Source organism: Ixodes scapularis, unplaced genomic scaffold (assembly GCF_016920785.2).
Source record: "Ixodes scapularis isolate PalLabHiFi unplaced genomic scaffold, ASM1692078v2 ptg000910l_1__unscaffolded, whole genome shotgun sequence".
Lineage (NCBI taxonomy): Eukaryota > Metazoa > Arthropoda > Arachnida > Ixodida > Ixodidae > Ixodes > Ixodes scapularis.
In genome coordinates this window covers 242,122-252,778 of record NW_024610067.1, presented here as the reverse complement: position 1 = coordinate 252,778, position 10,657 = coordinate 242,122, and the positions used below count along the sequence as shown (strand labels likewise).

Genomic DNA, 10,657 nt, shown 5'->3' with positions numbered 1-10,657 from the left:
TGATGACTTCAGCAGTGATGATGACGATGACGATGCGAATGTCCGTGACGTCATCAGTGACGTCGCTGATGACGTCATCAGTGATGATGGCGATGACGATGCGGATGTCGGTAACGTCATCAGTGATGATGACGATGGGGATGCCGGGGACGTCATCAGTGATGATGACGATGACGATGCGGATGCCGGTGACGTCATGAGTGACGATGACGATGTGGATGCCGGTGACGACATCAGTGACGTCACTGATGACGTCATCAGTAATGATGACGATGACGATGCGGATGTCGGTAACGTCATCAGTGATGATGACGATGACGATGCGGATGCCGGTGACGTCATCAGTGATGATGAAGATAACGATGTGGACGCCGTTGACGTCATCAGTGATGATGCCGATGACGATGCGGATGCCGGTGACGTCATCAGTGACGATGACGTCATTGGGGGTCACGCGACATCGGCGGGGGTCACGTGACCTCGGGGGGGTCACGTGCCCCCCACGTGGTCACGTGACCCCGGTGGGGGGCTCGCGCGGTGCATTATGGGACATTTCCCATGATGCACCTCGCGGTTACGCCGACGCCGACGGCAACGCCGACGCCGCTCAAGCCGGAAACGGGCCCCTAAGAGCTGCGCTCTGAAAGCTCTCAAGGCCTAAGTCGCGGTGGAGATTGGAGGTGCCTAATTTAAGAGGCTTCGTGATGTACATGCTTTTCACCAACAAGATCTGTCAAGGTTTGGCTATGGGCTGATGTACGAAGCGTTATATTCATCGAACATTGAACGCCAGAATATAAAACGTGCCCTGAAGGTGATTAGTCTATTTCTTGGGGAAGCCCTGAGAACACATGGAAGGCAACTTGCTTTGCTGTATGAACCGCAGATGTCATTGTTGTGGCACATCGGTGGTAAAGCATTGTCATTTTACAAACTTTTCGAAAGGAAAGGCGCTTTCGAGACGCCAATCAAGAACCATTCAGAGCTTTGATAGACATGGTGTTTGCGTTCCTCAATGCTTTTGTGAACTGGCTTGACATATAGGGCAGTGTCAAAATGGATACTGGCGCTTTAACAACAGACACACACATGGCAATTCGACTGGCATTGTACTCAATTGTTGAGGTCATGAAAAGGTCAACTTTGAGTATGTTTTACTCGGCTAATTCCAGACGGACAGTCTAGACGACAGGTTCGGTTTCTATCGTCGCCTCTCTGGAACAAACTACCACATCTCGGTCCAGCAGATATTTGAGTCCGAGACGAAACTGAGGCTTCGGGACTCGCAGGTTTTCATATACATGAAAGAATTGTGCGAACCCTCCGGTGTGATATGTGATGCAGCCAAACAGATGAAAGAATACATCATTCAAATAACAAAAAGATTTAAAATAAAAACAGTTCTCTAGCTATAATGTACATAGCAGGCTTTTGTGCGTATGCAGTGCTCAAGAAAATTTCGTGTGAGGCATGTGCGCTGAACCTCGTAACGGAGGAAAAAGAACTGAAACTGGAGAAGAACGTTCGCATCGAAAACCTGACGAGCGGTGTAGTCAAGTTCTCTCAGCCGGTCGTAATCAAGGCTGTTTTGCACACACAGCTTGTGCTAGAAAAATTCACCTCGAAAAAAAAAAATGCCATTCGTTTTTATGCTGACGGCAACCAAAGAGTGATATTTCCAAGTTTGTCAAGGCCCATTGTTTTGGACAACGAAGACGTAGATATTTGCAACAATGAACACCACTCTGAAACAGTGCTTAGCAACATACCTTCGGCAGCTGCTAACACGTTACTTAAGAAGCATGTGCAATTGAAGACTGACCAGTTGATATGTAGAAAAGCGGCAGTGCATCAGAAGAAACTGCACATCCGAAGTGATTCAGCCAACACAGAGACAAATATAAAGACGTGCGTTACGAAATAAATCTGGGGCCCGTTTTTAATCGTTATGCCACAGAAGGTTGCCCTGCCAGACGGCTAGGTTGAGAGAAAGCACTTTAAAGGTAAGTTACGAGACATCACGTCTTCGGGCTTCAACTACCATTAAGAACTATTTTTATGCTTTGAAAGCTAGTTAAGGCTCCTAAAAAAATGAAAAATACTAAGCAAACAAATTGACGCAAGGTGTATAATTCTTTTCCTTTTACGCGCGTCACGCGTAGCTTCTGCTGACGGCAGCAGCCACTTTTCCGAACACTCGGTCAAGGTGCATGACGTCACGGATAAGACGCGTAGGCCTTGAAATTTTAGTAGGCATGGCCCGAGCACGCCAGCCGATTCATGCAGCTGAATTTGTGCCGCCGACAGGCACGGCCGATGTCCGCGAGCCGCCGTAACTTCACGAGGACGCGTGGAAGAACGACATGCATGCTTTCGCATTCACAACTCATCAGCGGTGCTTAGGTGTACCTCGAGCCTCCTTCAGAGCAGGCTCTAATGCAGTTTCCCAATTGAGTTGTACAAGTAACGTTGGCTCGTCCTATAATTCCCTTTACCATCGTGCTATAGCTACCTTTTTTTTCTCTCTTTTTGCCGCAATCGTATGAGATGTTACAACAGATTATTTCTTCTGACTGTACATTTTCATAAAAAAACGCCGACCTCGTATTTACATGTAAAGGTAGGTTGCCTCCAACGACAGACGCTCCACGTCTGTCGTTGGAGACGGACGTGTGTTCGGGGAGCTCCGTGAAAATGGACGCCAATGGAGCGGCGTCGCTAGCTGAGGCGAGCCAGCTTGCACCGACCAACGAGGGATCCTACAGGATGCTACTGCCGTCTCTGCCAACGGGTAAGCACGTCTCCAACACGGTATTTCTCCACTGTGATCCGAGTGCCAGGCCCTACCGCATCGATGATTTTGAAGAGGTTCTACGGAATGCTGGGGGAAAGGAGAGTGTCGCTGCCATTGGCGCTTTCCGCTACAACCATGTATGGCTACTCACCTTGAAAAGCGCAGAAGCAAAGGAAGAAATATCACGCAAGGGCACTCTAACAATCAAAGGAAAAAAAGTGCGTGGTCATCGACTCAAACCGCGCTGAAAAGGAAATCCGAGTGCATTGGCTGCCACCGTTCATCCCCGACGAGGAAGTTAACAAGGCGTTTGCATCTTTCGGAGACGTGAAGGACATCACCAGGGAGAAGTGGAAAAAGGCTGGATACGAAGAATTTGAATCGCCGACAAGGTGCGTGCGTCTGCGTCTACATGAGGGGGTGTCAGTCGGTGACATTCCACTTCAGCTCTGTATCCTTAGCGTGGACGTTTTGGTGTCTGTGCCTGGCCGCCGCCAACTTGCCTTCGCTGCGGGTGGGTTGGACATATGCGAAGGGAGTGCGCGACACCATGGTGTTCCAGATGCCGTTGTTTCGGGCACAATGCCGAGGCGTGTGTGCCCACCTTTGCAAGCATGGCTCGAGTGACTGGCGCTGCGACCATAAGAACCGCTGAGCTTGGCCCCTCTATGGATGAGCTGGAGATGATCGAAGCCTGTCCCTCGAGGCAGGTACTCGCTGAGAAACATTCGACCCCCGGACAGCGGCTGAGGATGGACATCGCGGAAACTCCGATAGATAATCCGTTCGCCGTGCTAGGCGCGCTGTCGACGAACGCCGAGGAGGAGAATCGCGGTGTGGAAGACGGCCGCTCCGTGGGTAAAAAACACCAGAAGACGGGAAACCTGTTGATGGAGGGACCGACGCCGGAGGGGACGACCCTGCTTGCAGCGCAAGTGGGATTAGGGACCACGGAGGGCTCGATGGGGAGGACAACAAATAGAGCTGGCAGAGGGGGCAAAAGGAAGGACGACTAAGAAACTAAGAAAAAACCGGAAACTTGACGGCCCCACCCCCCCCCCCCCGCCACCCCCACCGACCTTGGCCGACACTGTGACCGCTCCATGCGCCCGTCAGAATGTTCCCTCAGGGTGGGCTTCTTCTGCCACCGACCTCTGACTTCCCTACTCGTGCCTTACGATGATTGACCTTACCAAAATAGCAGCCATCCCTGTTGACGGGGTAAGCATAAAGTGCCCCTGCTAGCTGTGTTTAGGCATTATCTTATTATCGGGGGTAAATTTTTTTCACCTCTTTTCTACGTCTTATAACAACAGCAATGCTTATCTTCTGCCCAGTGAGGTGGGGAAACTGTATACGAACCGCTCAGCTGGGCTCTTTAGTTTTTTCATTTAAACGCACAATCCATTCGAAATAAGCATCATGATCTAAGCATCCTTTTAGAAGGTTTCAAATTTCCTTTTGATGTAATTATGTTGACTGAAACGTGGGCACACGCGAAAACTGATGTTGCAATGTTAGAACCATACAAAACTTACGCCGTAAACCTCTCTTCACAGCGAGGAGGCGGTGTTTGTATGTATGTAAAAACTAATCTTAACTGCACCAAAATTAGCGACTTCACGACAGTGCAACGCAATTATAAAGTTTTAACGGTCAAACATTCGAAGTGCGTGTACTGCGTAATATATCGCCCTACGAATGGCAATATTTCTTGTGTCCTAAAGTTCATGGCTGACATGTTAGTGTTTATTGGTGAAAATAATCTCACTTTGTTCTTGGGTGGAGACTTAAATCTTGATATGCTATCTTCATCATCGAGCCAGCAAGTGTTTTTCTCCTTATATCAGTCGTGCGGATACTTTAGCCCAATCTCTAAACCCACACGAAGAACTACTTTGAAAGAGACATTACTTGATTTGTTTCTAACAAATGCCGACGATTACGGTTATTTTCAAGTCTGGGGATAAAAGCCACCTGGGAAATTATAGGCCTGTTTCTGTGCTCCCAGTGTTTTCAAAGGGGCTAGAAAAAATAATACATACCAGATTATACACCTTCTGCGAAAAAATACTCTCTCCTAACATCTTGCCAGTTTGGTTTTAGGAAGGGGCATTCGGACGGAACTCGCGCTATTAAAAGAGGAAGAACTAATTTTAAACAACATCGAAAGAAAATTGATTACCTTGGGGGTCTTCATTGATTTTTCAAGGGTGTTCGATCGTCTAAATCATAAAACTCTGCTTCAAAAATTAAATGCATACGGGGTGCGAGGAGTAGCCTCAACAATGATCGAGAGTTTTTTTTAAAATATCGGCATCAGTGTGTCGTGATCAATAGCCAGCGCTCTAGCTTAAAGAAACTAACGTCAGGCGTGCCACAGGGGAGCATCCTTGGACCCCTTCTGTTTAACTTATACGTCAATGACATAGTAAATATAGACGACAGTGCAGATTTTATCATTTACGCAGACGACACGAGTTTATTCTTTTCAGGGAAAGTTGTCCACCAAGTTTTATGTTCGGCAAAAAACGTTTTGCAGAAAATCAGTGACTGGACGATCTCAAACTCTCTAGGGTGATTTCATTTGAATTCGACCAAACTTGTCGGGGGGGGGGGGGGGGGGGTCTTTAGATTTAATCGTAAAAAATATATATAATACCCGAATCCTTGTGATGAAAGAAACTGCCTTTGAAAAAAATTAGAATTGTATAGTTTGAGAGAAAAAAATTCTGAGGCGCTGCAGGGTAGAACACGTCAAATTCCCAATTTGATTTTTATCTCGACTTTAGCCGCCATTTACAAAAAATGGAATTCTTCCAGAATTATTATATTTATTACGCAATATTTACGCAGACTTGGCTATTTTTAGAGGTAAATTTCTGTCTTCTGTTATTTTAAATTAATTTTCTAAAAAATCTCAAACATGCAACCTAGAGCAAGTGTGACGCAACTTCGGACAGCTATATAAAACGAACGGTAGGGCGCAATGACGCGAGACAGATATCTGTGCGTAGCTATCAATGTAAGCTATCGATTGAAATGTATTTTCTGGTTATTGTGTTTACCGTGTTGTTTTTATTCTGCCACAAATATAGACAAAAATGAAAAATATGAAAATTTTGAAGTCAATTTTCTCAAAAAAGCCATTTTTTATTTCGTTCATACTTTTTTAATTTATTGCCCAGATTCTGCTTAATAACTGGGTATAAATATTGCTTGACCTTTTTTTGTTGTAGTTTTAGGACAACCAGTTGAATAAGTCATTTTTATCGCGTAATACCAACCTCCGGCTCCGGTATGCGGGCTTCACCGCAACATTGATAATTGGCTCAGCAATATCAGATTTCACTGACAACCACTTTACCTCGTTGCATTCCTAGTAATATACTTTTTACAAAAAAAGAAATGTCACAAAAAAATGACAGAAGGCAAGTGGCGTAGGCAATTTTTTTTTTCTCTTTCAAACTTTTTTAATTGATTTCCCGTGTGTTGCTTACCAGCTGGGTATGCACGTTTTCTGGCGCTTTTCTTTATGTTTGTTTTTACATCAAAAGAAAGAGGCATGTTCGTTACATCAGTTGCAACTGGTCCAATTGTTAGGTGAAGTATAGGTGCAGTAACCTCTTCGCGAGCGCCAGCAAAAGGCTGCGATTCTTATCATGAAGATTACCATGCGACTCTTAGTTGACCTCGGCGTGCGCCGCTGCAAGAGGGTTATACTAATCTTGTTAGAGTGGAACTCGCGTCGTCACAGGCTGTCGCAATGCATCACAGCGAAGTGGAACTGTGTGAAGCAGTCCTTGTCCTTCTCCCAATAAATTTATGGGCGGAAGCTTGAGACTCTTTGGTGCCCGAAGTTTCTGTAGCTCGGCTGGGTCAAGTTTGTCAAAAGGAGAAAACAAATGCAGTAAACACTAGACATCATCACGCCGGTCGATGGAGTCGTAACTGTATACATACAGCTTTTGCGGATACTTATTTGTTTCAAGGGTGGCAAGTTATCACCAGTACAAACATGGCCACAGTGTCGGCAAGAGCATCAGAACAAAAAGGAAGGTTTGGTTGGCTTATCATTTTGTGTCTTCGTTGCAGCGCTTTTCTCCGGAACTAATGTTTGTAGTCCTCTTTGAGCCCCTGGTGCTATGGTCTGTCTGTTTCTCTTATCCATTATTTATTTTTACTTGTAAGCGAATAACACGCACCATGACATTTCTGGCGTCCTTAGGTTGATTCGCTAATCAGTGTCTATATTTGACAAACTCATCTAGTATAAGAGAAGAAAAAAATATAAGAAGAGGGATTGCAGCAATGAATTTGTATAAGAGAACTGCGGAACTGCGTCGAAAGCAGAAAGCCGGAACCTCCCGAGGAATGAACGCGTTATTTTGAACTCAGTCATGGCTGCAGTTTTCAGCTTTAAAAGAAAGAGTTGCGCGGACTACTTCGAGAGACATAAGCGAAGGGTATACCGCAACCGACGTTTTCGTTAGGTCACCGATCTCAACGTAGACGCCTTGAAGATGATCCTGCCTCCATCGAAAGCCGCGGCTCTTGCGTTGGATGACGTGCTCTGCCAGAACTGCTTCCAGTACACCGGTGAGAAGCTTTCATCATCTGTCAGTGATCCATGCTCGAGCTCTCCAGCAAGCTGCATCGAAGAGCACGAAGTAGTGGAAGGTCTTAACGAAGAGATTTCTGCTGCTGGGCTTGAAACAACTCCTTTGCGCATGCCTTCTACAGTAAACCCGAAAAGCCGTCAGGCATATGCTGAAAGAAAACAGCGGGAGATTGAAGGATCACACAGCCGACAGGTACGAAAAACGTTGGCGACTGCATATACCTTGGAGCCAAGTGGGTCAAGTTCTCGCAGTGATCAACCATGCCTCGGCTGCGACGGGTGGTGGGCAAACATCAGAGAGGCCTTTGTGAAGGCGGCATCTTACCAGGAGAGATGTCAGCTCCTCACGCTTGTGCCCAAAGGCGTAGCCACTAGGGAGGAAGAACGGCTAATTCCTGAGGCATCGAAGTACCTTCTGAAGAAATCAAAGCAGCTTCGTGAACGGTTCGGCGTATGGGAGCGTCCGGAGCCTTATCACGGTGGAAGCATAAGCGAGGACACCATACGGGCAGCCACGGTATTTTACCGACGACGATCTCGACTGTTCTCGGCAGAGCCCAAACAAAAAAGATGCTGTTAAGCTTCTGAAGGATGGCGAAGAACATGTGGTCGTGAAGCGGTATATGACAAGGTCTGTCCGAGAGACGTACAGGCTGTTTAAGGAAGCAAACCCGGACTCAAAATTAGGTCTGACTAAATTTTACTCGCTGCGGCCAAAGTGGGTCAAGCTAAACCCTGAACAGACTGTCTGTGCATGTGTGTGCTGTACGAATTTCGATTTGTGCTTTTCCACCCTGAACAGCATGCGAGAAGAAAAAATAACAAAGGAGGAGATTCTCGCTTTGTGCCTCTGCCCTGAACCCTCGTCCGAATGTTTCAGAGGCGAATGCAAAGACTGCCCCTCGACTGACAGACTCTCCTTAGAATCATTGGAAATGGTGCCTGAAGAGGAAATTACATTTTTCACATGGGAGAATGGTAATTTGATAAGCAAGACTGCCGACTCCAGCGCCTTTTTGAAAGAGCTACAGAAATGGGCCACAAGGTTTTCCACGCACGATTTTATTCGTAGGACACAACGGGAAGCCATACGGATTGAGAAGTCTAGTGTGACCTCAAGACACATCGTCATGCACTTCGATTTTGCGGAGAACTGGACGGTAATTTTGCCACACGAGATACAGGAGTACCACTGGCACAAGCGTCAGCTCTCTGTGTTCACGTGTGTGGCATCCACGTCGCAAGCCTCAAAATGCTTCGGCGTTGTCTGTGAGGACTTATGTCATGACACTTCCCATGCGCTGCTGGCTCTGAGACTTATAGAAGACTGGCTGGAGGAGCACATCCCAGTTTATGCTTCACTAACGTACATATCCGACGGGGCACCTGCTCATTTTAAAAATAGATTTCAGCTGCATGAGTTCGAACGAGTGGGCCATACCCAATTGAAGTGGATATTTTCTGCCTCTGGGCACGGTAAAAACTCTTGTGACGGGGTTGGAGGGCTTCTCAAACACCACGCAACGGTGCACAACCTCCGTTCACCGGAGGAGCAGCTCGTCCGAACATCAGTAGATTTTGTGGACAAGGTTGGAAGGCGTGTCAAAAACGTAACTCTCATGAACTTAACCGAGAAGGAGGTGAGTGACTTCCGCAGAATCAAGAAAACAGAGTGGAGTTGCGTACCGACTCGGAAAGGCATCCGCGCTTCGCACGTGTGGCGACGCGAAAGGGGCGAAGTGCAGCTTGAGCGAACTGTTCTATCTTCGTCTTAATGCATGAACCTCTGTGGTGCACGTGCGGAACTCTCAGATGATCAACGGCTTTGTGTTGTTTTGTTGTTAAAGCCTCTTCTTGTACATTTGCGCTTCTGTGAAAAATTATGTGTTTCTATAGGTGTGCCTTGTTAACCCAAATAAATTACTCAATAAATAGAGTGATTTTGTTAAACTGTTACCTATGAATGTTTTATTGCATACTGCCAACAAAAGAGTATGATTACTGTAAGCTGAAAAGCAACTTCCGATATGCTGTGCGTAGCCCAAAAAATTTAAACGTATGCAACAAGTAGTCCAAAAGCCGAAGGATGGACAAAATGTAGTAAATTTTTTTTTTCACGTACCTCGGAATACTAAGGGCCAATGAAGGATAGGCGAAAGAATGCCATGCGGTAAATTTAAAAAAATTCGAGCCGATTTTCCGATAATGTTTGTATAAAATAAAGATTGTCCGAAACGCATAAACGGGGATATTGTTTTTCTGGACTGGATAGTGCCGTAGAATGCAACCCGACATGATCGAAACGGATGAAACGTCTTGGATCTCTCCACTCGCTTAGGCTAGTTAACTTTGATGTTAACTAAATTTACTTTTGTTGTTGTTTATCACGGCACAATGTTCAAACAAATAATTTAAATATATAAGTTTCGTGCAACCTCAGTAGTAAAACGTTGTCGTGGCGACGTTCGAAAATGCAAGCTGTGACTTCGCAGACATCACTTCGTCAATTAAGCCATCTCTCATTTCTTTATGACGTTACTGATTTTTTTAAAAATATATTAGTAAAAATTCAACGGGGTAAAGTAGTTTTCAGTGAAATCTGATATTGCTGAGCCAATTATCAATGTTGCGGTGAAGCCCGCATACCGGAGCCGGAGGTTAGTATTACGCGATAAAAATGACTTATTCAGCTGGTTGTCCTAAAACTACAACAAAAAAAGGTCAAGCAATATTTATACCCGGTTATTAAGCAGAATCTGGGCAATAAATTAAAAAAGTATGAACGAAATAAAAAATGGCTTTTTTGAGAAAATTGACTTCAAAATTTGCATATTTTTCATTTTTGTCTATATTTGTGGCAGAATAAAAACAACACGGTAATCGCAATAACCAGAAAATACATGTCAATCGATAGCTTACATTGATAGCTACGCACAGATATCTGTCTCACGTCATTGCGCCCTACCGTTCGTTTTATATAGCTGTCCGAATTTGCGTCACACTTGCTCTAGGTTGCATGTTTGAGATTTTTTAGAAAAATAATTTAAAATAACAGAAGACAAAACTTTACCTCTAAATATAGCCACGTCTGCGTAAATATTGCGTAATAAATACAATAATTCTGCAAGAATTCCATTTTTTGTAAATGGCGGCTAAAGTCGAGATAAAATCAAATTGGGAATTTGACGTGTTCTACCCTGCAGCGCCTCAGAATTTTTTTCTCTTAAACTATACAATTCTAA

General features: G+C 45.2%; 1 pseudogene; it reads left to right on the top strand.

Annotated features, from left to right (window-relative positions):
* The first annotated feature begins 996 nt into the window (after positions 1 to 996).
* Positions 997 to 1,924, top strand: LOC121045867 (annotated as a pseudogene).
* The last annotated feature ends 8,733 nt before the right edge of the window (positions 1,925 to 10,657 follow it).